This window comes from Mustela lutreola, chromosome 6 (genome assembly GCF_030435805.1).
Source record: "Mustela lutreola isolate mMusLut2 chromosome 6, mMusLut2.pri, whole genome shotgun sequence".
Lineage (NCBI taxonomy): Eukaryota > Metazoa > Chordata > Mammalia > Carnivora > Mustelidae > Mustela > Mustela lutreola.
The window spans coordinates 131856490-131879029 of record NC_081295.1 but is presented as its reverse complement, the minus strand read 5'-3'; positions in this window follow the sequence as shown (position 1 = coordinate 131879029).

Sequence of the window (22540 nt, the reverse complement as noted above, 5' to 3'; positions counted from 1 at the left end):
CTAGATATTGAGTCAATCTCATGACCAACGATTCAATCAATTATGCCTATGGGATAAACCCCTAATAGAAACTCTGGACCCCAGGACTCAGTGGAGTGTACTGCTTGTTAAACACACCATTGTTCCAGGAGGGTGGTACATCCTGAGGACATGGGCAGAGGGCACAGAGCACTCTGTCTGGGACTTCATCTAGGTCCTTGGTCTAAGTCCTGATTTATATACTTTATAATAAAACTGTAATCATGTATACAGCATTTTCCTGAGTTCTCTGAGTTATTCTAGTGAATTATTGAACCTGAGGGGTTATGGGAACCTCTGAACTTGAACCCAGTGGACCAGATGTGCAGGTAGTCTGGGCGGTCCTGGAATTCATAGCTAATGTCAGAAATGAGGGAAGTTTTGGTAGGGATAGTGCTCTTAACCTGTGAAGTTTAGCCAAGTTCAGGTAGTTGGTGTCAGAAGTCTCTTCACTAAATGGTGCTGGGAAAATTGGACAGCTATGTATAGAAGAATGAAACTCGACCATTCTCTTACACCATAAACAAAGACAAACTGAAATGGATAAAAGACCTCAACGTGAGGCAGGAATCTATCAAAATCCTAGAGGAGAACATAGGCAGTAACCTTTTTGACATTGGCCACAGCCACTTCTAAAGACCTGTTTCCAAAGGCAAAGGAAGAAAAAGCTAAAATGGGACTTTGTCAAGATTAAAAGCTTCTGCACAGTAAAGGAAACAGTCAACAAAACAAAGAGGCAAGCCATGGAATGGGAGAAAATATTCACAAATGACACTGCAGACAAAGGACTGATATCCAAGATCTATAAAGAACTCCTCAAACTCAACACACACAAAACAGATAATCATGTAAAAAAATGGGCAGAAGACATGAACAGACAATTCTCCGAAGAAGACATACAAATGGCTAACAGACAATGAAAAAATGTTCCACATCATTAGCCATCAGGGAAATAGAAATCAAAACCACATTGAGATCCCACCTTCTACCAGTTAGAATGGCAAAAATTGACAAGTCAAGAAACAGCAAATGTTGGAGAGATTGTGGAGAAAGAGGAACCCTCTTACTCTGTTGGTGGGAATGAAAGTTGGTACAGCCACTTTGGGAAACAGTGTGGAGGTTCCTCAAAAATTTGAAAATAAAGCTACCCTATGACCCAGCAATTGCAGTACTGAGTATTTACCCCAAAGATACATATGTAGTGAAAATAGGGGCCATTTGTACCCCAATATTCATAGCAGCAATGGCCACAGTTGCCAAATTGCAGAAGGGGCTGAGATGCCCTTCAACAGACAATGGATAAAGAAGATGTGGTACATATATACAATGGAATATTACTCAGACATCAGAAAGGATGAATACCCAACTTTCGTACCAGCATGAATGGGACTAGAGGAGATTATGCTGAGTGAAATAAATCAAGCAGAGAAAATCAATTATTACATGGTTTCACTTACGTGTGGAACATAAGGAATAACATGGAAGACATTAGGAAATGGAAAGGAAAAGTGAATTGGGGGAAATCTGAAGGGGGAAATGAACCATGAGAGACTGTGGACTCTGAGATATAAACTGAGGGTTTTGGAGGGGTGGGGGTTGGGAGTTGGTGAGCTAGGTGGTGAGTATTAGGGAGGGAATGTATTACATGGAGCAGTGGGTATGGGGCATAAACAATGAATCGTGGAACACTGAAAAAAATAAATTGTTTTAAAAAAGTGGTGTGAGTGGATATCTCTGTCGTGTTCCTGACCTTACAGGAAAAGCTTTTGGCTTTTTGTCATTGAAAATGGTATTCACTGTAGGCTCTTCATAGATGGCTTTTATGAAATTGAGGTGTGTTCCCTCTATCCCTATATTCTGAAGATTTTTAATCAGGAAAGAATGCTGTATTTTGTCAAATGATTTTTCTGCCTATTGAGAGGATCATAAAGTTCTTGTCTCTTCCTTTATTAATGTGATCTATTATGTTGATTGATTTGCAAATGTTGAACCATCCTTTCATCCCAGGAATAAATCCCACCTGATCATGGTGAATAATCCTTTTAATGTACAGATTGATCCTCTTGTCTAGGATCTTGGTGAGTATTTTGCCATCCATATTCATCAGGGATATTGGTCTGTAATTCTCCTTTCTGATGGGGTCTTTGCCTGGTTTGGGGATCATTGTAATACTGATCTTGTAGAATGAGTTTGGAAGTTTTCCTTCCATTTCATTTTTTTCTTTCTTTCTTTTTTTTTTTTTTTTTTTGGAACACCTTGAATAGAATAGGTATTATTTCTCCTTTAAATGTTTGGTAGAATTCCCCTGGAAATCCATTTGGCCCTGGATTCTGTTTTTTTTGGGGGGGGGGGTTCATTATTTTTTTAATTTTGTTGCTGGTAGTGGGTCTGTTCAAATTGTCTATTTCTTCCTGTTTCAGTCTTGGTAGTGTATAAGTTTCCAGGAATGCATCTATTTCTTCCAGATTTCCTTGTTTGTTGGCCTATATCTCCTGATAATAAGTTCTAATAATTATCTCTTTTTCCTTGGTATTGGTAGTGATTTCTTCCCTATCATTCATGATTTTATTAATATGGATTGTTTCTCTTTTCTTTTGGATAAATCTGACCAGAGGTATATCAATGTTATTAATTCTTTCAAAGAACCAGTTTCTGGTTTTGTTGATCAGTTCTACTGTTCTTCTAGTTTCTATTTTATTTATTTATGCTCTAATCTTTATTATTTCTCTTCTTCTGCATGGTTTAGATTTTATTTTCTGTTTTTATTTTTTTTTTCCTCCAGATCCTTTAGGTGTAAGTTTAGCTTCTGCATTTGGGATTTTTCTTATTTTGAGAGAGGTTTGGATGGCTATGTCCTTCCCTCTATGGACCACCTTTGCAGTATCCCAGAGGTTTTGAACCAATGTGTTTTCATTTTCATTGGTTTGCATGAATTGTTTAAGTTCCTCTTTAATTTTCTGGATGACCCATTCATTCTTTAGCAGGATGTTTTTTAACTTCCAAGTTTTTGCATTCCTTCCAAATGTTTCCTTGTAGTTGAGTTCAAGTTTCAAAGCATTGTGGTCTGAAAATATTCAGGGAATAATCTCAATCTTTTGGTATTGGTTGAGACCTGACTTGCGACCCAGTATGTGATCTATTCTGGAGAAAGTTCCATGTGCACTTGAGAAGAATGAGTGATTTTTTCTGTTTGTTTTCAGTTTGTTTTTGTTTTTATTTTTTAAGAATGAGTACTCTGTTGTTTTAAGGATGGAATGTTCTGTATGTCTGTGAAGTCTATTTGGTCTAATGGGTCCTTCAAAGCTCTTGTTTCTCTGTTGATCTTCTGTTTCAATGATCTGTCTATTGCTGTGAGTGGAGTGTTGAAGTCTCTAATATTAAAATATTATTATTGATATGATTCTTTATTTTGGTTATTAGTTGGTTTATGTAGTTGGCTGCTTCCATGTTGGAGATGTAGATATTTATAATTCCTGGATTTTTTTGTTGGGTAGACTATTATGTATGATATGCTATCTCTCTATATCTCTTACTACAGGCTTTGGTTTAAAATCTAATTTGTATTTGGGTTCTTTCCAAACTTCCTTTTGTGGTTGAGTTCTAGCTTTAGAGCATTGTGGTCTGAAAATATGCAGGGAATGATCCCAATCTTTTGATACCGGTTGAGTCCTGAAAAAAATCATGGAAACAAATGATAATGAAAATACAACGGTTCAAAATCTGTGGGACACAACAAAGGCAGTCCTGAGAGGAAAATATATAGCGGTACAAGCCTTTCTCAAGAAACAAGAAAGGTCTCAGGTACACAACCTAACGCTACACCTAAAGGAGCTGGAGAAAGAACAAGAAAGAAACCCTAAGCCCAGCAGGAGAAGAGAAATCATAAAGATCAGAGCAGAAATCAATGAAATAGAAACCAAAAAAAAAACAATAGAACAAATCAACGAAACTAGGAGCTGGTTCTTTGAAAGAATTAATAAAATTGATAACCCCCTGGCCCGACTTATCAAAAAGAAAAGAGAAAGGACCCAAATAAATAAAATCATGAATGAAAGAGGAGAGATCACAACTAACACCAAAGAAATACAAACTATTATAAGAACATACTATGAGCAACTCTACGGCAATAAATTTGACAATCTGGAAAAAATGGATGCATTCCTAGAAACATATAAACTACCACAACTGAACCAGGAAGAAATAGAAAGCCTGAACAGACCCATAACCAGTAAGGAGATTGAAACAGTCATTAAAAATCTCCAAACAAACAAAAGCCCAGGGCCAGACGGCTTCCCGGGAGAATTCTACCAAACATTTAAAGAAGAACTAATTCCTATTCTCCTGAAACTGTTCCAAAAAATAGAAATGGAAGGAAAACTTCCAAACTCATTTTATGAGGCCAGCATCACCTTGATCCCCAAACCAGACAAGGATCCCACCAAAAAAGAGAGCTATAGACCGATATCATTGATGAACACAGATGCGAAAATACTCAACAAAATACTAGCCAATAGGATTCAACAGTACATTAAAAAGATTATTCACCACGACCAAGTGGGATTTATTCAAGGGCTGCAAGGTTGGTTCAACATCCGCAAATCAGTCAATGTCAATAAAAGAAAGAACAAGAACCATATGATACTCTCAATAGATGCTGAAAAAGCATTTGACAAAGTACAACATCCCTTCCTGATCAAAACTCTTCAAAGTGTAGGGATAGAGGGCACATACCTCAATATCATCAAAGCCATCTATGAAAAACCCACTGCAAATATCATTCTCAATGGAGAAAAACTGAAAGCTTTTCCGCTAAGGTCAGGAACACGGCAGGGATGTCCATTATCACCACTGCTATTCAACATAGTACTAGAGGTCCTAGCCTCAGCAATCAGACAACAAAAGGAAATTAAAGGCATCCAAATCGGCAAAGAAGAAGTCAAATTATCACTCTTCGCAGATGATATGATACTATATGTGGAAAACCCAAAAGACTCCTCTCCAAAACTGCTAGAACTTATACAGGAATTCAGTAAAGTGTCAGGATATAAAATCAATGCACAGAAATCAGTTGCATTTCTCTACACCAACAGCAAGACAGAAGAAAGAGATATTAAGGAGTCAATCCCATTTACAATTGCATCCAAAACCATAAGATACCTAGGAATAAACCTAACCAAAGAGACATAGAATCTATACTCAGAAAACTATAAAGTACTCATGAAAGAAATTGAGGAAGACACAAAGAAATGGAAAAATGTTCCATGCTCCTGGATTGGAAGAATAAATATTGTGAAAATGTCTATGCTACCTAAAGCAATCTACACATTTAATGCAATTCCTATCAAAGTACCATCCATCTTCTTCAAAGAAATGGAACAAATAATTCTAAAATTTATATGGAACCAGAAAAGACCTCGAATAGCCAAAGGGATATTGAAAAAGAAAGCCAACGTTGGTGGCATCACAATTCCGGACTTCAAGCTCTATTACAAAGCTGTCATCATCAAGACAGCATGGTACTGGCACAAAAACAGACACATAGATCAATGGAACAGAATAGAGAGCCCAGAAATAGACCCTCAAATCTATGGTCAACTAATCTTCGACAAAGCAGGAAAGAATGTCCAATGGAAAAAAGACAGCCTTTTCAATAAATGGTGCTGGGAAAATTGGACAGCCACATGCAGAAAAATGAAATTGGACCATTTCTTTACACCACACACAAAAATAGACTCAAAATGGATGAAGGACCTCAATGTACGAAAGGAATCCATCAAAATCCTTGAGGAGAACACGGGCAGCAACCTCTTCGACCTCTGCCGCAGCAACATCTTCCTAGGAACAACGGAAAAGGCAAGGGAAGCAAGGGAAAAAATGAACTACTGGGATTTCATCAAGATCAAAAGCTTTTGCACAGCAAAGGAAACAGTTAACAAAATCAAAAGACAACTGACAGAATGGGAGAAGATATTTGCAAACGACATATCAGATAAAGGACTAGTGTCCAGAATCTATAAAGAACTTAGCAAACTCAACACCCAAAGAACAAATAATCCAATCAAGAAATGGGCAGAAGACATGAACAGACATTTCTGCAAAGAAGACATCCAGATGGCCAACAGACACATGAAAAAGTGCTCCATATCACTCGGCATCAGGGAAATACAAATCAAAACCACAATGAGATATCACCTCACACCAGTCAGAATGGCTAAAATCAACAAGTCAGGAAATGACAGATGCTGGCGAGGATGCGGAGAAAGGGGAACCCTCCTACACTGTTGGTGGGAATGCAAGCTGGTGCAGCCACTCTGGAAAACAGCATGGAGGTTCCTCAAAATGTTGAAAATAGAACTGCCCTATGACCCACCAATTGCACTATTGGGTATTTACCCTAAAGATACAAATGTAGTGATCCAAAGGGACACATGCACCCGAATGTTTATAGCAGCAATGTCCACAATAGCCAAACTATGGAAAGAACCTAGATGTCCATCAACAGATGAATGAATCAAGAAGATGTGGTATATATACACAATGGAATACTATGCAGCCATCAAAAGAAATGAAATCTTGCCATTTGCAACAACATGGATGGAACTAGAGCGTATCATGCTTAGCGAAATAAGTCAAGCAGAGAAAGACAACTATCATATGATCTCCCTGATATGAGGAAGTGGTGATGCAACACGGAGGCTTAAGTGGGTAGAAGAAGAATAAATGAAACAAGATGGGATTGGGAGGGAGACAAACCATAAGTGACTCTTAATCTCACAAAACAAACTGAGGGTTGCCGGGGGGGAGGGGGTTTGGGAGAGGGGGGTGGGATTATGGACATTGGGGAGGGTATGTGATTTGGTGAGTGCTGTGAAGTGTGTAAACCTGGTGATTCACAGACCTGTACCCCTGGGGATAAAAATATATGTTTATAAAAAATAAAAAATTAAAAAAATAATAATAATAAAAAGCACAAAAAAAAAAAATAAAATCTAATTTTTCTGATATGATAATTGCTACCCCAGCTTTTTTTTAAGTACTGTTGGCATGGTGAATTGTATTCCATCCCCTCACTTTCAAACTGGAGGTGACTAGGTTCATAACGAGTCTCTTATAGACAGCAAATGAATGGATTGTGTCTTTTTTATCCAATCAGAAGCCCTGTGTCTCTTGATGGGAACACTTGGCCCATTCACATTGAGAGTAACTACTGAAATATATAAATTTAGTGCCATTGTATTGCCTGTAAAGTCCTCGTTTCTATAGATTACCTATGTAAATTTCTCATCTACATACTTTTGTGGTCTTTCTTCTTTTTTTTTTTTTTTTTTTAAAGATTTATTTATTTAACAGAGAGAAATCACAAGTAGGCAGAGAGGCAGGCAGAGAGAGAGAGAGGAGGAAGCAGGCTCCCTGCTGAGCAGAGAGCCCGATGCGGGACTCGATCCCAGGACCCTGAGATCATGACCTGAGCCGAAGGCAGCGGCCCAACCACTGAGCCACCCAGGCGCCCCTGGTCTTTCTTCTTTTAGACAAGCCCCTTTAATATTTATTGCAGGGCTGGCTTGGTGGTCATATATTCCTTTACTTTCTGCTGGTCCTGGAAGCTCTCCATCCATTCTGAAAGACTGACTTGCTGGATAAAGCATTCTTGAATGTGTGTTCTTCTCACTTAATACCCTGAATATGTCTTGACGCCCTTTCTGACTTACCATGTCTCTGGATATGTTGGGTGTTATTCTGATGTTCTTCCCTCCATATGTAAAGAACCTCCTCCCCCTGGCTATTCTCAGGATAGATTCTCTGCCTATAAGATTTGCAAATTTCTCTATTATATCTTGGGGTGTGATCTATTTTTATTGATTTTGGGAGGGGTCCTCTTTGCCTCTTGGACATAAAAGTTTGTTTCCCCCTCCCCAGATTAGGGAAGTTCTCAGCTATGATTTTCTCAAATATACCTTCTAGTCCTCTCTCTCTCTCCACCCCCTCAGGGTTCTCAATAATTCTGACACTGGAACATTTCATGGCATCATTGATCTTTCTAAGTCTATTTTCCTGGGCTACAAGCTCCCTATCCCTATCTTCCTCAGCATGCTTTCTTTCTATCGCCTTATCTTCTAGATCACTAATTCATTCTGCCTAATTTACCTTGGTTATTAGAGTATCCAGTTCAGCTGCATCTCATTCATTGCATTTTTTAAAATTTAATTTTATTTTTTTCAATGTTCCAAGATTCATTGTTTATGCCCCACACCCACTGCTCCATGTAATGCATGCCCTCCCTAATACTCATCACCAAGCTCACCAACCCGCAACCCCCACCCTTCCAAAACCCTCAGTTTTTGTCTCAGAGTCCTCAGTCTCTCATGGTTCATCTCACCCTCTGATTTCCCCTATCTCACTTTTCCTTTCCTTCTCCCAATGTCCTCCATGTTATTCCTTATGCTCCACAAGTAAGTGAAACCATGGGAAAATTGACTCTTTCTGCTTGACTTATTTCACTCAGCAGAATTTCCTCCAGTCCCATCCATGTTGATACAAAAGTTAAGTATTCATCCTTTCAGATGAAGGCATAATATTCAATTGTATATATGGATCATATCTTCTTTTTCTTTCTTTTTTTTTTTAAATGTATGCAGCTTTCTTATTCTTTTTGTTTCATTTTGTTTTGTTTTGTTGTTCTTTCCCATTTTATTTTATTTTTTTTTCTTTTCGGTGTTCCAAGATTCATTGTTTATGCACCACACCCAGTGCTCCATGCAATACGTGCCCTCCTTAATACACTCCACCAGGCTCACCCATCCTTCCACCCACTTCCCTTCCAAAACCTTCAGTTTGTTTCTCAGAGTCTATGGTCACTCATGCTTCAACTCTTAGTCTGATTTCCCCCAATTCACATTTCCTATCCTTCTCCTAAAGTCCTCCATGTTATTTCTTATGTTCCACAAGTAAGTGAAACCATATGTTAATTGACTTTCTCTGCTTGACTTATTTCACTCAGCATAATCTCCAGTCCTGTCCACATTGATACAAAAGTTGGGTATTCATCCTTTCTAATGGAGGCATAATATTCAATTGTATATATGGACCAAGTCTTTATCTATTCTTCCATTCAAGGGCATCTTGGCTCTTTCCTCAGTTTGGTGATTTTGGCCATTGCTGCAATGAACATTGCAGTTCAGATGTCCCTTCTTTTCACTACATCTGTATCTTTGGAGTAAATACCCAGTAGTGCAATTGCAGGGGTCTTAGGGTAGCTCTATTAGTACTTTCTTAAGGCTGAATCAAATTGAATTCCTTCCAACAGTGTAAGAGGGTTCCCCTTTCTTCATATGGTCTCCAACACTTGTTGCTTACTGTCTTGTTAATTATGGCCACTCTAACTAGTATAAGCTGGTATCTCATTGTCATTTTGATTTGAATATCCCTGATGGCTAGTGATGATGAACATTTTTTCATGTGTCTGTTAGCCATTCGTATGCCTACTTTGGAGAATTGTCTGTTTGTGTCTTCTGCCCATTTTTTGACATGATTATCTGTTTTGTGTGTGTTGAGTTTGAAGAGATCTTTATAGATCATGGATATCAGCCCTTTCCCTGTAGTGTCATTTGAATATTTTCTCCTATTCTATGGCTTGCCTCTTTGTTTTGTTGACTATTTCCTTTGCTGTGCAGAAGCTTTTGGTCTTGATGAAGTCCCCAAAGTTCATTTTTTCTTTTGTTTCCTTTGCCTTTGGAGACATATATTGAAAGAAGTGGCTGTGAAAGAATCTTGAAAACAACTGATTTCTGTACATTGATTTTGTATCCTGCCACATTATTGAATTGCTATATGAGTTCTAGTAATTTGGGGGTGGAGCCTTTTGGCTTTCCATATAAAGTATTATGTCATCTGCGAAGAGAGAGAGTTTGACCTCTTCATTGCCAATTTGGATACCTTTTATTTCTCTTTGTTGTCTGATTGTTGTTGCTAGGATCCCTGATACCATGTTGAATAAGAGTGGTGAGAGTGGGCATCCTTGTCATGTTCCTGATCTCAACGGGAAGGCTGTGAGCTTTTTCCCATTGAGGATGATACTTGCTGTGGGTTTTCATAGATAGATTTTATGAACTTCAGGAATATTCCCTCTACCCCTATACTTTGAAGCATTTTTAAAAATTTTTTTATTTCTTTTCAGTGTAACAGTATTCATTGTTTTTGCACCATACCCAGTGCTCCATGCAATCCGTGCCCTCCCTAATACCCACCACCTGGTTCCCCCAACCTCCCACCTTCCGCCCCTTCAAAACTCTCAGGTTGTTTTTCAGAGTCCATAGTCTCTCATGGTTTACCTCCCCTTCCAATTTCCCTCAACTCCCTTCTCCTCTCCATCTCCCTTTGTCCCCCATGTTATTTGCTATGCTCCACAAATAAGTGAAACTATATGATAATTGACTCTCTCTGTTTGACTTATTTCATTCAGCATAATCTCTTCCAGTCTCATCCATGTTGATACAAAAGTTGGGTATTCATCCTTTCTGATGGAAGCATAATACCACATCTTCCTTATTCATTCATCCTTTGAAGGGCATCCTGGTTCTTTCCACAGTTTGGCGACCATGGCCATTACTGCTATAAACATTGCGGTAAAGATGGCCCTTTTTTCTTTTCACTACACCTGAATAATTGGGGTAAACACCCAGTAGTGCAACTTCAGGATCATATGGAATCTCTATTTTTAATTTCTTGAGTAATCTCCACACTGTTCTCCAAAGTGGCTGCACCAACTTGCATTCCCATCAACAGGGTAAGAGAGTTCCTCTTTCTCCACATCCTCTCCAACATATATTGTTTCCTGTCTTGTTAATTTAGGCCATTCTAACTGGTGTAAGGTGGTATCTCAATGTGGTTTTTTTTTTTTTTTGTTAAGATTTTATTTATTTATTTGACAGAGAGAAATCACAAGTAGTTGGAGAGGCAGGCAGAGAGAGAGAGAGAGGAGGAAGCAGGCTCCCTGCTGAGCAGAGAGCCCCATGTGGGACTCGATCCCAGGACCCTGAGATCATGACCTGAGCTGAAGGCAGCAGCTTAACCCACTGAGCCACCCAGGCGCCCCTCTCAATGTGGTTTTAATTAGAATCTCCCTGAAGGCTAGTGATGATGAACATTTTTTCATGTCTCTGGTAGCCATTTGTATGTCTTCAATGGAGAAGTGTCTATTCATATCTTCTGCCTATTTTTTGATATGATTATCTGTTTTGTGTATGTTGAGTTTGAGGAGTTCATTATAGATCCTGGATATCAACCTTTTGTCTGTACTGTCATTTGCAAATATCTTCTCCCATTCCGTGGGTGGCCTCTTTATTTTGTTGACTGTTTTCTTTGCTGTTCAGAAGCTTTTGATATTGATGAAGTCCTAAAAGTTCATTTTTGCCTTTGTTTCCTTTGCCTTCAGAGACATATCTTGAAAGAAGTTACTGTGGCAAAAAACAAGAGCCCAGGACCTGACGGATTCCCCAGGAAATTCTACCAAACTGTCAAAGAAGAAATAACACCTATTCTCCTGAAGCTGTTTCAAAAAATTGAAACAGAAGGAAAACTTACAGACTCTTTTTATGAAGCCAGCATTACCCTGATCCCCAAACCAGGCAAAGACCCAACCTAAAAGGAGAATTTCAGACCAATATCCCTGATGAATATGGATGTTAAGATTCTCAACAAGATCCTAGCAAATAGTATCCAACAGCACATTAAAAAGATTATCCACCTTGACCACGTGGGGTTCATCCCTGGGCTACAAGGATGGTTCAACATTTGCAAATCAATGTGATAGAACAAATCGATAAGAGAAGAGAGAAGAACCACATGGTCCTCTCAATTGATGAAGAAAAAGCATTTGACAAAATCCAGCATCCATTCCTGATTAAAACACTTCAAAGTATAGGGATAGAGGGAACATTCCTGAACTTCATAAAATCTATCTATGAAAGACCCAGGGCAAGTATCATCCTCAATGAGAAAAAGATTGCAGCCTTCCCGTTGAGATCAGGAACACGACAAGGATGCCCACTCTCACCACTCTTGTTCAACATAGTATTAGAAGTCCTAGCAACAGCAATCAGACAACAAAGAGAAATAAAAGGTATCCAAATTGTCAATGAAGAAGTCAACCTCTCTCTCTTCAGAGATGACATGATTCTTTACATGGGAAACCCAAAAGACTCCACCCCCAAACTACTAGAACTCATACAGCACTTCAGCAACGTGGCAGGATACAAAGTCAATGTACAGAAATCAGTGGCTTTCTTATACACTAACAATGAAAATACAGAAAGGGAAATTAGAGAATTGATTCCATTTACTACAGCACCAAGAACCATAAGATACCTGGGAATAAGCCTAACCAAAGAGGTAAAGGATCTGTATTCGAGGAACTGCAGAATACTCATGAAAGAAATTGAAGAAGAACAAAAAGATGGAAGACCATTTCATGTTCTTGGATTGGAAGAAAAAACATTAAATTGTTAAAATGTCTATACTGCCTAGAGCAATCTATACTTTTAATGCCATTCTGATCAAATTTCCACCGGTATTTTTCAAAGAGCTGGAGCAAATAATCCTAAAATTTGTATGGAATCAGAAGAGACCCCGAATCACTAAGGAAATGTTGAAAAACAGAAATAAAACTGGCGGCATCATGTTACCTGATTTCAAGCTTTACTACAAAGCTGTGATCACCAAGACAGCATGGTACTGGCATAAAAACAGACACATAGACCAGTGAAACAAAATAGAGAGCCCAGGTATGGTCCCTCAACTCTATGGTCAAATAATCTTTGACAAAGCAGGAAAAAAATATTCAGTGGAAAAAAGACAGTCTCTTCAATAGATGGTGCTGGGAAACCTAGACAGCTATATGTAGAAGAATGAAACTCGACCATACTTACACCGTACACAAAGATAAACTCGAAATGGATAAAGGTCCTCAACGTGAGACAGGAATCCATCAGAATCCTAGAGGAGAACATAGGCACTTTGAAGCGTTTTAATCAGGATCAGATGTTGGATTTTGTTAAATGCTTTTTCTGCATCAATTGAGAGGACCATGTGGTTCTTCTCTCTTCTCATTGATTTGTTCTATCACATTGATTGATTTGTGAATGTTGAACCATCCTTGCAACCAAGGGATGAATCCCACCTGGTCAAGGTGGATAATCTTTTTAATGTGCTGTTGGATACTATTTGCTAGGATCTTGTTGAGAATCTTAGCATCCATATTCATCAGTGATATTGACTGAAATTCTCCTTTTAGGTTGAGTCTTTGCCTGGTTTGGGGATCAGGGTAATGCTGGCTTCATAAAAAGAATCTGGAAGTTTTCCTTCTGTTTCAATTTTTTGAAACAACTTCAGGAGAATAGGTGTTATTTCTTCTTTGACAGTTTGGTAGAATTTCCCAGGGAATCCGTCAGGTCCTGGGCTCTTGTGTTTTGGGAGGTTTTTGATCACTTCTTCAATTTCATTGAATAGACCAATAGATATTGGTCTTGAATAGACCAATAGATATTTCTTTCCTGCTTTGTCAATAGATATTGGTCTATTCAGGTTGTCAATTTCTTCCTGGTTCAATTTTGGGAGTTTATCATTTTTCAGGAATGCATCCATTTCATCTAGGTTGCTTAGCTTATTGGCATATAACTGTTGATAATAACTTCTGATGATTGTTTCTACTTCCTTGGTGTTAGTTGTGATCTCTCCCTTTTCATTCATAATTTTATGAATTTAGGCTTTATCTCTTTTCTTTTGGATTAGTGTGGCCAATGGTTTATCGATCTTATTGATTCTTTCAAAAAACCAGCTTCTAGTTTCGTTGATGTGTTCTACTATGTCTCTAGTTTCTTTCTCATTGATCTTTGCTCTAATCTTGATTATTTCCCTTTTTGTGTGTGGAGTTGGCTTAATTTGTTGATTCTCCAGTTCTTTAAGGTATAGAGACAGCTGGTGTATTCTGGATTTTTCCATTTTTTTGAGGGAGGCTTGGATGGCTATTTTCCCCTTAGGACAGCCTTTGCTGTATCCCTTAGGTTTTGGACTGAAGTGTCTTCATTCTCATTGGTTTCCATGAATTGTTTAAGTTCTTCTTTGATCTCCTGGTTGATCCAAGCATTCTTAAGCAAGGTGGTCTTTAGCTTTAGGTGTTTAAGTTTGTTCCAAACTTTTCCTTTCGTTGAGCTCCAGTCTCAAAGCATTGTGATCTGAGAATATGCAAGGAATAATCTCAAGCTTTTGGTATCAGTTGAGCCCTGATTTGTGACCCAGTATGTGGTCTATTCTGGAGAAGATTCCATGTGCACTCGAGAAGAACGAGTATTCTGTTGTTTTAGGGTGGAATGTTCTGTATATATCTTTGAGGTCCATCTGGTCCAATGTGTTATTCAGTGCTGTTATTTCTTTATTGATTTTCTGCTTGGGTGATCTATTACTGAGAGTAACATGTTTGGCTCTTCTACTATTAAATATGTTCATATCGATATGGCTCTTTTTCTTGACAGTTGTCTTATGTAGTTGGCTGCTTCCATATTGAGGCCATAAATATTTACAATTATTAGTTCTTCTTGGTGGATAGACCCTTTAAGAACAACATAGTGCCCTTTTGTATTTCTCACTACAGTCTTTAGCTTAAAAGCTAATTTATCTGATATGAGAATCACAACCCCAGCTTTCTTTTGATGTCAGTTGACACGAAAGATGCTTCCTCATCCCTTCACTTTCAGTCTGGATGTATCTTTAGGTTCAAATATGTCTTTTGTAGACATCATATGGACATATCCTGTTGTTTAATCCAATCTGCAACCCTGTGCTGTTTAATGGGAGTATTTAGGATGTTCATGTTGAAAATGATTATTAAGATATGTTTTTATTGACATCATGTTGCCTGTGAAGTCCTCGTTTCTATAGATTATCTATTTCTATTCTATGTCACTCTTGGGTTCTTTCTTTTTTTTATAGAAGCCCATTTTATATTTCTTATAGTGCTGGCTTGGTGGTCACATACTCTTTTAAACCTTGACCATCTTGGAAGCTCTTTATCTCTCTGTCCATTCTGAATGTCAGCCCTGCTGGATAAAGTATTCTTGGCTGCATGTTTTCTCATTTAGTGCCCTGAGTATGTTTTGCCAACACTTTCTGGCTTGCTGGGTTTCTGCGGACAGGTCTGATGTTATTCTGATGAACCTTCCTCTGTACTTAAGGAATCTTTTACCCCTAGCTAACCTCAGAAGCTCTTGTCTAGGATTATGATTGTTCAGCTTCACAATCAACTGTCTTGAGTCTTTCTATATACCTTGATCTTGGTGGTTGTTCTTTCTGCCTCTAGGACATGAACGCTTGTTCCGTTCTCTGGTTTGGATAAATTTTCATCCAGAACTTGGTCAACTATATCTTCTAGTCTTCTCTCTTTTCTACCTCCTCAGCGATCCCAATAATTCTGATGTTGGAACGTTCCATTTATTTCTTTTATTTCACTAATTCTGTTTCCATGTCTTCTATGCTATTTGCTCCAGGACTTCCCCTGATCCTTTTTCTCTATCAGTTTGTCCTCTAAATCACTAATTCTATCTTCTTCCTCACTTACCCTAGCTGTTAGAGGATTTAGTATAGATTGGATCTCATTGATAATATTTTTATCTTCTGCCAGGTCGGCTCTCACTTCTACCCTTAGAGATTCTATGTTGTCACTAATGGTTTCCTTCAACCTAGCCATTGCCTGGATAATTCTTACCCTGAATTTCCTTTCTTTCATACTGTTTATGTCCATATCCAATAGCTCTGATGGAGAGGGCACAGTCTGAATATTTTCTCTGTTGATTTTTCCTTCTCCTAGTCATTTTGGTGAGAAGTGGTTGAAAGGATGTATAGCTGAATATATCAACCATGACCCAGGCAAGGTGCATCCTGAAACATTTAAGAGCTATTGGAAGTCACCACAATAAAGAAAGAAAAAAGAAAGAAAGAGAGAAAGAGACAACCCAGCTATAAGCCCCCAAAATAAGATTTATAAGGTATATAAACAAAATTGGACAAACAAAAAGACTTGACAAATGTAAATGACAAGAAAAAAAAAAAAAACTCAACCAAAATGAACCCCAAGAATAAGATTTATATAATACTGGAACAAAAATAAATACACAGAAACACTGACAGAAGAAAAAAAAAGGGAGGGTGGTAATAAACCCTCAGTGTGGGTGAGGAATGTTATTTTGGTTCTTCCCGGGTGTGTCTTGATATCTTTAAGTTCTCAACTTTCCAGAGATAAAGGGAGATTAAAACTAGTTTAGGGGTAGTATTGAATAGGGAAAAAGGATTACCTTGAGGTTTATACCTATATGTATATTAAGAAAATAGAAAAAAGAAATGAAAAAGGAAAACACAGGTATATGTATGCAAAAAGTTCAAGTTAAAAGTTTACTATGGGAAATGTTATACTAAAACTCTAGTTGTAATAGTAAGTAGGTTAAAAAAAATTAAAAGAACAAGAATCATGAGAACAATTAAAAAAACAAAGTTGTATTTATGAAATTTACAGGTTTTAGGGCAATATCATGAACTTAATATATTGTTTTCCCCTGATGTTGGGGTTTTACAGTTTTATGGTGTTTGTCCTCTCATTCTTTTTGTTTGCCTTTTGGGGGAGGGGCCTGCCATGGGATTTTTCAGTCAGTTTTGCTTGGGTTGAGTTGTCCTGCCCCCTATTGAGGGGCTGGGCTCTGTGGAAACTGGTTTTTCAGGCTTTTGTTCTCTGGAGGTTTTTGTTCTTTGGCAGCTTTTTGCAGTTTTTTCAAGGTTTAGTGGAAAGCAAACTATGCTCAGACCTCCACCTCAGAGAGAAGCCTCAGTCTGCTCCCCCCTGGGTGGCCCAGAACACACAGTCTCCACATCTGCAAACTCCAGTGAACAGCACAACCCCCCACAGGTGGAGCACACTCTCAGCCACTGTCTCAGTGGTTGCCTGAGGTGCCTGTTTCTCTCTTCACCCCCTGTGCCACTAAAACCATGAGTGCTATTGGTCCAGGTAGCCAGCTTCCAGTGGCTCTCTTTGCCGGGACTGCTGTCTGGGGTCCAGGCCCATGCAGGGTGCGCTCAGACCCTGCTGTCACTCAGGTCTGATCCCCACTAGAGATCACTCAGGGTTCTCTCAGGCATGGGCTGGGAGCTTTCTGACCCTTGGCTGGTCCCAGAGACCACCAGCTGGCACCCACATTAAGCTTTCTCAGGTGGGGGCAGGAATGTACTCAGAGCTTGCATTTGTGCAGGGTGCGTGGAGCGCAGAAGGCTGTAGACAAGGAGAGTGCCAACCAGCATCCTTACCAGACTCTTAAGCGAGGGTGGGAGTGTGCCTCGCTGAGCAGTGATGCAAGCAGCAGAAATCTGGGGGCACAGGGACCATGGACTGGAGGCTTTATTGCACTCTCTTTGGCATGGGTGGTCACCAGCAGTGGCCGTCCTGGGTCCCTGGGCTTAGACCTATGATCATGAATTCCTGATTCCACCAGTTTCCCCTTAAGATCTTTTGCTCTTTTTGCATGCTTTTAACCAGACTCCAAGTTAATGCTGGGCCCAACCATAAGGCACTTTTGTACTGGGATATTACTGTCTAATGTGCCATTTCTGGTGGTTCTTTCCCTTTCTGTTTATCCTCTGATATCCATCAGAGTATTCCCACTGCACTTTACCTTTCCACTGATGTCTTCTGTCCCTGTAGAGATCCATAAGTATATAATCTTGTATCTCAGGCTGATTTTCTGGGTGTTCAGAGTGTTCTGGCAGATATTTAGCTCACTTTAGGGGACAGGTTGAAACAGGTCTTCTATTTCTACACCATCTTTCCCCTCCTCAGATCACCAAGATCTCATTCATTATCTTTCTAAGTTCAGCCTGATTAGATCTCATTTCTGCCCTTAGAGATTCTATATTGTCACTAATACTTTTTTTAAGCTTTGCTATTGACTTTATGATTGTTATTCTGAATTCTCTTTCTGATGTCTCGCTTATATCCATATCCATTAGATCTGTGGCAGAGGTCATTTTTTCTGGTTCTTTTCTTTGTCATTTTTTCTGGTTCTTTTTTTTGTTCCTCCTCCTAGTCAACTTGTAGAGGGGTGGTTGAGGGAATGAACAGAGTCCAAAATATCAACCACAACCCAAGGAAAATGCACCATAGAAAAAATCTAAAGTGGTTGAACGCTATCTCAGATATACCACCAGAGGCAAGATGATTCAAAACAACAAAAAAGAAAGAAAGAAAAAGAAAAAGCGTGGAGGCAGGGAGAGAGATTATAATTTCTCATGGTGGACAAAGCAGGGTGATATGTCTGCTCCTGCTTGATTTTTGGTCTCTGTGTTAGGAGACACTATATCTCAACACTGCAAAGAATATAGTGATTTATCTCTATATGTATACTATATATATATTTATATATATTATATTTTTATAAATGTATTTAATATACATTTATATAAATATATTTATATGAATATAATGTATATAAATATATGAGTATATAGATATATGTATATATCTATATATGATATATATCATATATAGTGAATATATGAAATATGTTAATATATAATGAATACATATAAATACATAAGAATATTTATAAATATTCTAAATAAATATATATTTATATATACTTATATTTATATTTTTATGTTTATATAAATATTTATATATAAATATGTTTGTATTTATATGTATATATATTTTATATATTATATGTATATATTTATATATATATTTATATGTATATATATCTGTATATGTATATATGTATATATCATATATAGTGATTTCTTTGCAGTGTTGGGATATAGTGTCTTCTAACACATATACATATATATTTATATATATTCAATATATATGATATATACACATATATAATAAAATTGAATAGAGTGGGAAAGGGTGAGTATGGGGCATAAATTTATAAAACATGTATGCGAGAAAAAGTAAATAAAAGTTGAGAAATGACTTAAAACATAGGTTGGGAAATAATAATCTATTTGAAATGGGATCAAGGTTAAAAAAGAAAAAGAATAAAAAAAGAAATTAAAATTTTAGCCTGAAGGATAAGCTAGTCATGAGGGCACACCCGGAGCTCCTTCTTTTATGTTCCCCTGGTGCTGGAGTTTTATAGTCCTGTGGGAAATAAGCTTAATCTTTTTCACCTGTTCTTCCAGTCTGTCTTCTGTGGGAGGGGGCCTGCTGCTCAGCTTCTGTGGTGTCTTAGCCTGAGTGGAGCTACCCCACCGCTTGACAGGGAAATGACTTAATATGAACTGGTTGACTGTGCAACTTTTATTCCCTAGCATCTTTCCATTTCTCTTCAGAGGGATAGAGCAAATATGGCTGTGTAGGAATCTCTGACCCAGAGCTGCAATGTCATGGTCCACCTTCCTCAACAGATATTCCAGGTCAATCCATCTCCACCTCTACATGTACCAAACTCTACAGACTCATGCATCTTCTGAGGGAGGGGACTATTGAGTTGATACTCAATTGTCTTTGCCCCAGCCAGAATTGCTCCACCCTAGCCTGGGGCAAGGCTGATTAATCTGCTCCAGTTTGCACTATGAGGCTTTTGTTCCCTGAAGGCATTCTGTGTTGCTTTAGAGGCTAAGAATGAAAATGGCAACCTCCCAGTCTCTGGCCCCAGAGCCAAAAGCTCAGGGGCCCACTTCTCAGTGCACCCTCAGAGAAAATCAGTCAATGATTACTGTACCCCTGTTCTCTGGCAGCACTCCATGCTCACCTGGCCTGTGACCAAGCATTTCTATCTCTGGCGTATGATCCCGTTTGGAGTCTCTAAACCAAGCTGGCTCCTGCAGTGCTCTCCCAGGCTGCAATTCCCAGGTGAGGGAGGGGGTTCTCCCCAGTTATTCTGCTTGTTGAACCTCTACTTTAAGAGTAGTAGCCTGATTATGCCTTGGGTAACAGTTTATGGCAACCCCGAGCTGAGCTGAGATGACACTTCTGGTCTCACTCTTTGCAGCTGGCTTCCCTCCAATGTCTGGGCACTCTGGTGCACTCAGGCACCCCTGGTCTTCCTGTGATCGTGAGGATTCTGAGGCGACACTGTCCCAGGGAGGGGTCCTTCTGCTCTATCACTTGCTGGTAGCCAGCTGATGGAGCGCCTCCCCTACCCCCCCGCCATGGCCCATCTTCCCATATAGCACCTTGGAGTCACTTCTCTGCACCTCGTATCTTGCAGAAAATGGTTGCTTTTCTCTTCATAGAATTGCAGCTGTACTTTTCTTCCATCTTCAGCTGAGTTCACAGATATTCAGAATGGTTTGATAGCTATCTAGCTAGATTCCTGGGACCCAATAAAATTAAGGTCTCCTACTCCTCAGCCATCTTGGACTCCTCCCCTTTAAAAATATATTTTTTTAAAATTTTGTCTAGTACATAATAATGGCTTATAAGCCACCTCTTAATTTCTTTGGATATTTCCAAAAGGTCTCACAGTTGGAAGCTCCAGAACAACATGCTTTCCTATCCAGGTCTCCTGAAGTTTTGATTTAGGACACCAAGCTTCCCTATCACCTGGTCCCTGAAAGTAAGCACAGTTTTAGTAGCTTTGTAAATACAATTAAGAGACAGAAATCAGAGACTGGGAAATTTCCACCTTACATTCCTTAGGAAACAAACTATTTTTCATCCTCTGACAGTACTTCTCAGTGAGAGGGTAGTTGGTGGCAGTTTCACTTAGCAGAGGCCACTCTGCCACCTCCTGGGAATGTGTGATAGGCAGTAGGCCCTCCAGCCATGACAGGAGAGAGGCTGAAATAGTTTGGTGATATGAGTCAAACCTTTATTTCCAAACCTAGTTTTGTGAAAGGCCCTGTCAAAATTTTCAGATTCAAGGTGGAGGATATGAATGATTTCTGGATATAGCTCTCTTTTGTAATGCTGGCCTTCAGTAGGGCAAACAATTTTTAAAAGTCTTAGTCACAGATACTAAAGTGATCAGCCAATCTTGCTTTCCTCATGTCTGACCCTAATGAACTACAGGAGGAACCATTTCGCCTCCAAAACAGACCATGATGTCTTAGACCTTACCAGATCAGCCAAGTGAGGCTCTATTAACAGCTTTTGTCTGATCAGATCAGATTTATCTGCTCTAGGACACTTCTCCCAGTTGGTTCCATCCCTTCTTTTCACTACCAGTACTGGTACCTGCCATGTTGGGACATTCATATTTCAGTGACTATCACAACTTCCCATAGGTTTTGGGTAAATAGTTTGGGTATTTAGGGTGGTAATGCAGCAAGATGAGCAGAACATAGTTAACATTTGCTGAGTACTGATGCCAGTCCGAGCCCTCAATTAATTGCTTCCACATGATGAATGTGGGATACATTTTCTAATCCCCATTTTGCATATGAGAGAGCCCAGGCTCAAAAATTAAGTAATTTTTTTCTGAGGTCATTCAGAGAGAAACTTGTAAAACAAAAATGAGATCTTTTATTTGCCTAATGCTCAAATCAGGCTATGTCTTTCAGCCACCATATTGGCAGGACATTCTGAGGGCATCCAGTATACTCCCACCAAACAGTGTGCTGAACTAAAGCAGTATTCTAACCCTGCTTCATCACTGTGAGCCTTCTCTGGGCCTTGCTTTCCTCTTCTAAAAATGGGATGGTAATCTCATCTACCTCACAGCATCTTTGTAATGATTTAGTGAGATGATGTACCCACAATGCCCAATGTGGGGTGTGTACCATGGTTGGCTCCCTACCCTATGTGATCAGTTGGCTGGTTGCATACAGAAGAAAGCACCCTGGTTTTCCAAAGAGACACAACCTTTGGAGTCTGACTCCTAGACCACACCCAAAACCCCACATTCCTTTGCCATCTAGACTGAATCAGGGAGCCCTCACAAACCATTTAGAATCTGATTTATGGTTGAGCCATCATTCTCTTTCATTGCAAATGGAGGACATATAAAATGAAATCAAGTGTTTGATAGGAATTCATATAGGAAATGGATGCCTGAACTATGTACCTGGCTCCCAGACATTTTTACTAGGGTCAGAGGGAACATACTCAGTAATTAGTTACAATGTTTCCCTCTCAAAATAACCCCAAAGCATACCTCAAACAGGCTTAAATAATAAACCAAAGTGTTAATAGCTACCATAAGAAGCCCAGAGTTATGCAAACTCCAGATACTGTATCAAGCTCTGATTGCACATGCTGTGATTATTGAGATTCTGATGTCTTCTCATGTAACTATTCTGCCAGGTGTCACACCCAGACAAATCAGAGGAGCTACTGTCTCCTCTATAGGGGTGACAGATCCTTTCCTAGAAGCTCCCACTGGACTTCTCTTCATGTCTCAATGGCTAGGATAGAGTCAAGTGCATGCTCCAAAACCAGTCATTGGAAATATAGTAGCCCAGTGGTTCTTACCTTAGGCTGTACATTAGAATTATACATCAACCTAAAAAAAAGAGAGGCCTGGGCTTCATCCTTAAAGGTTTA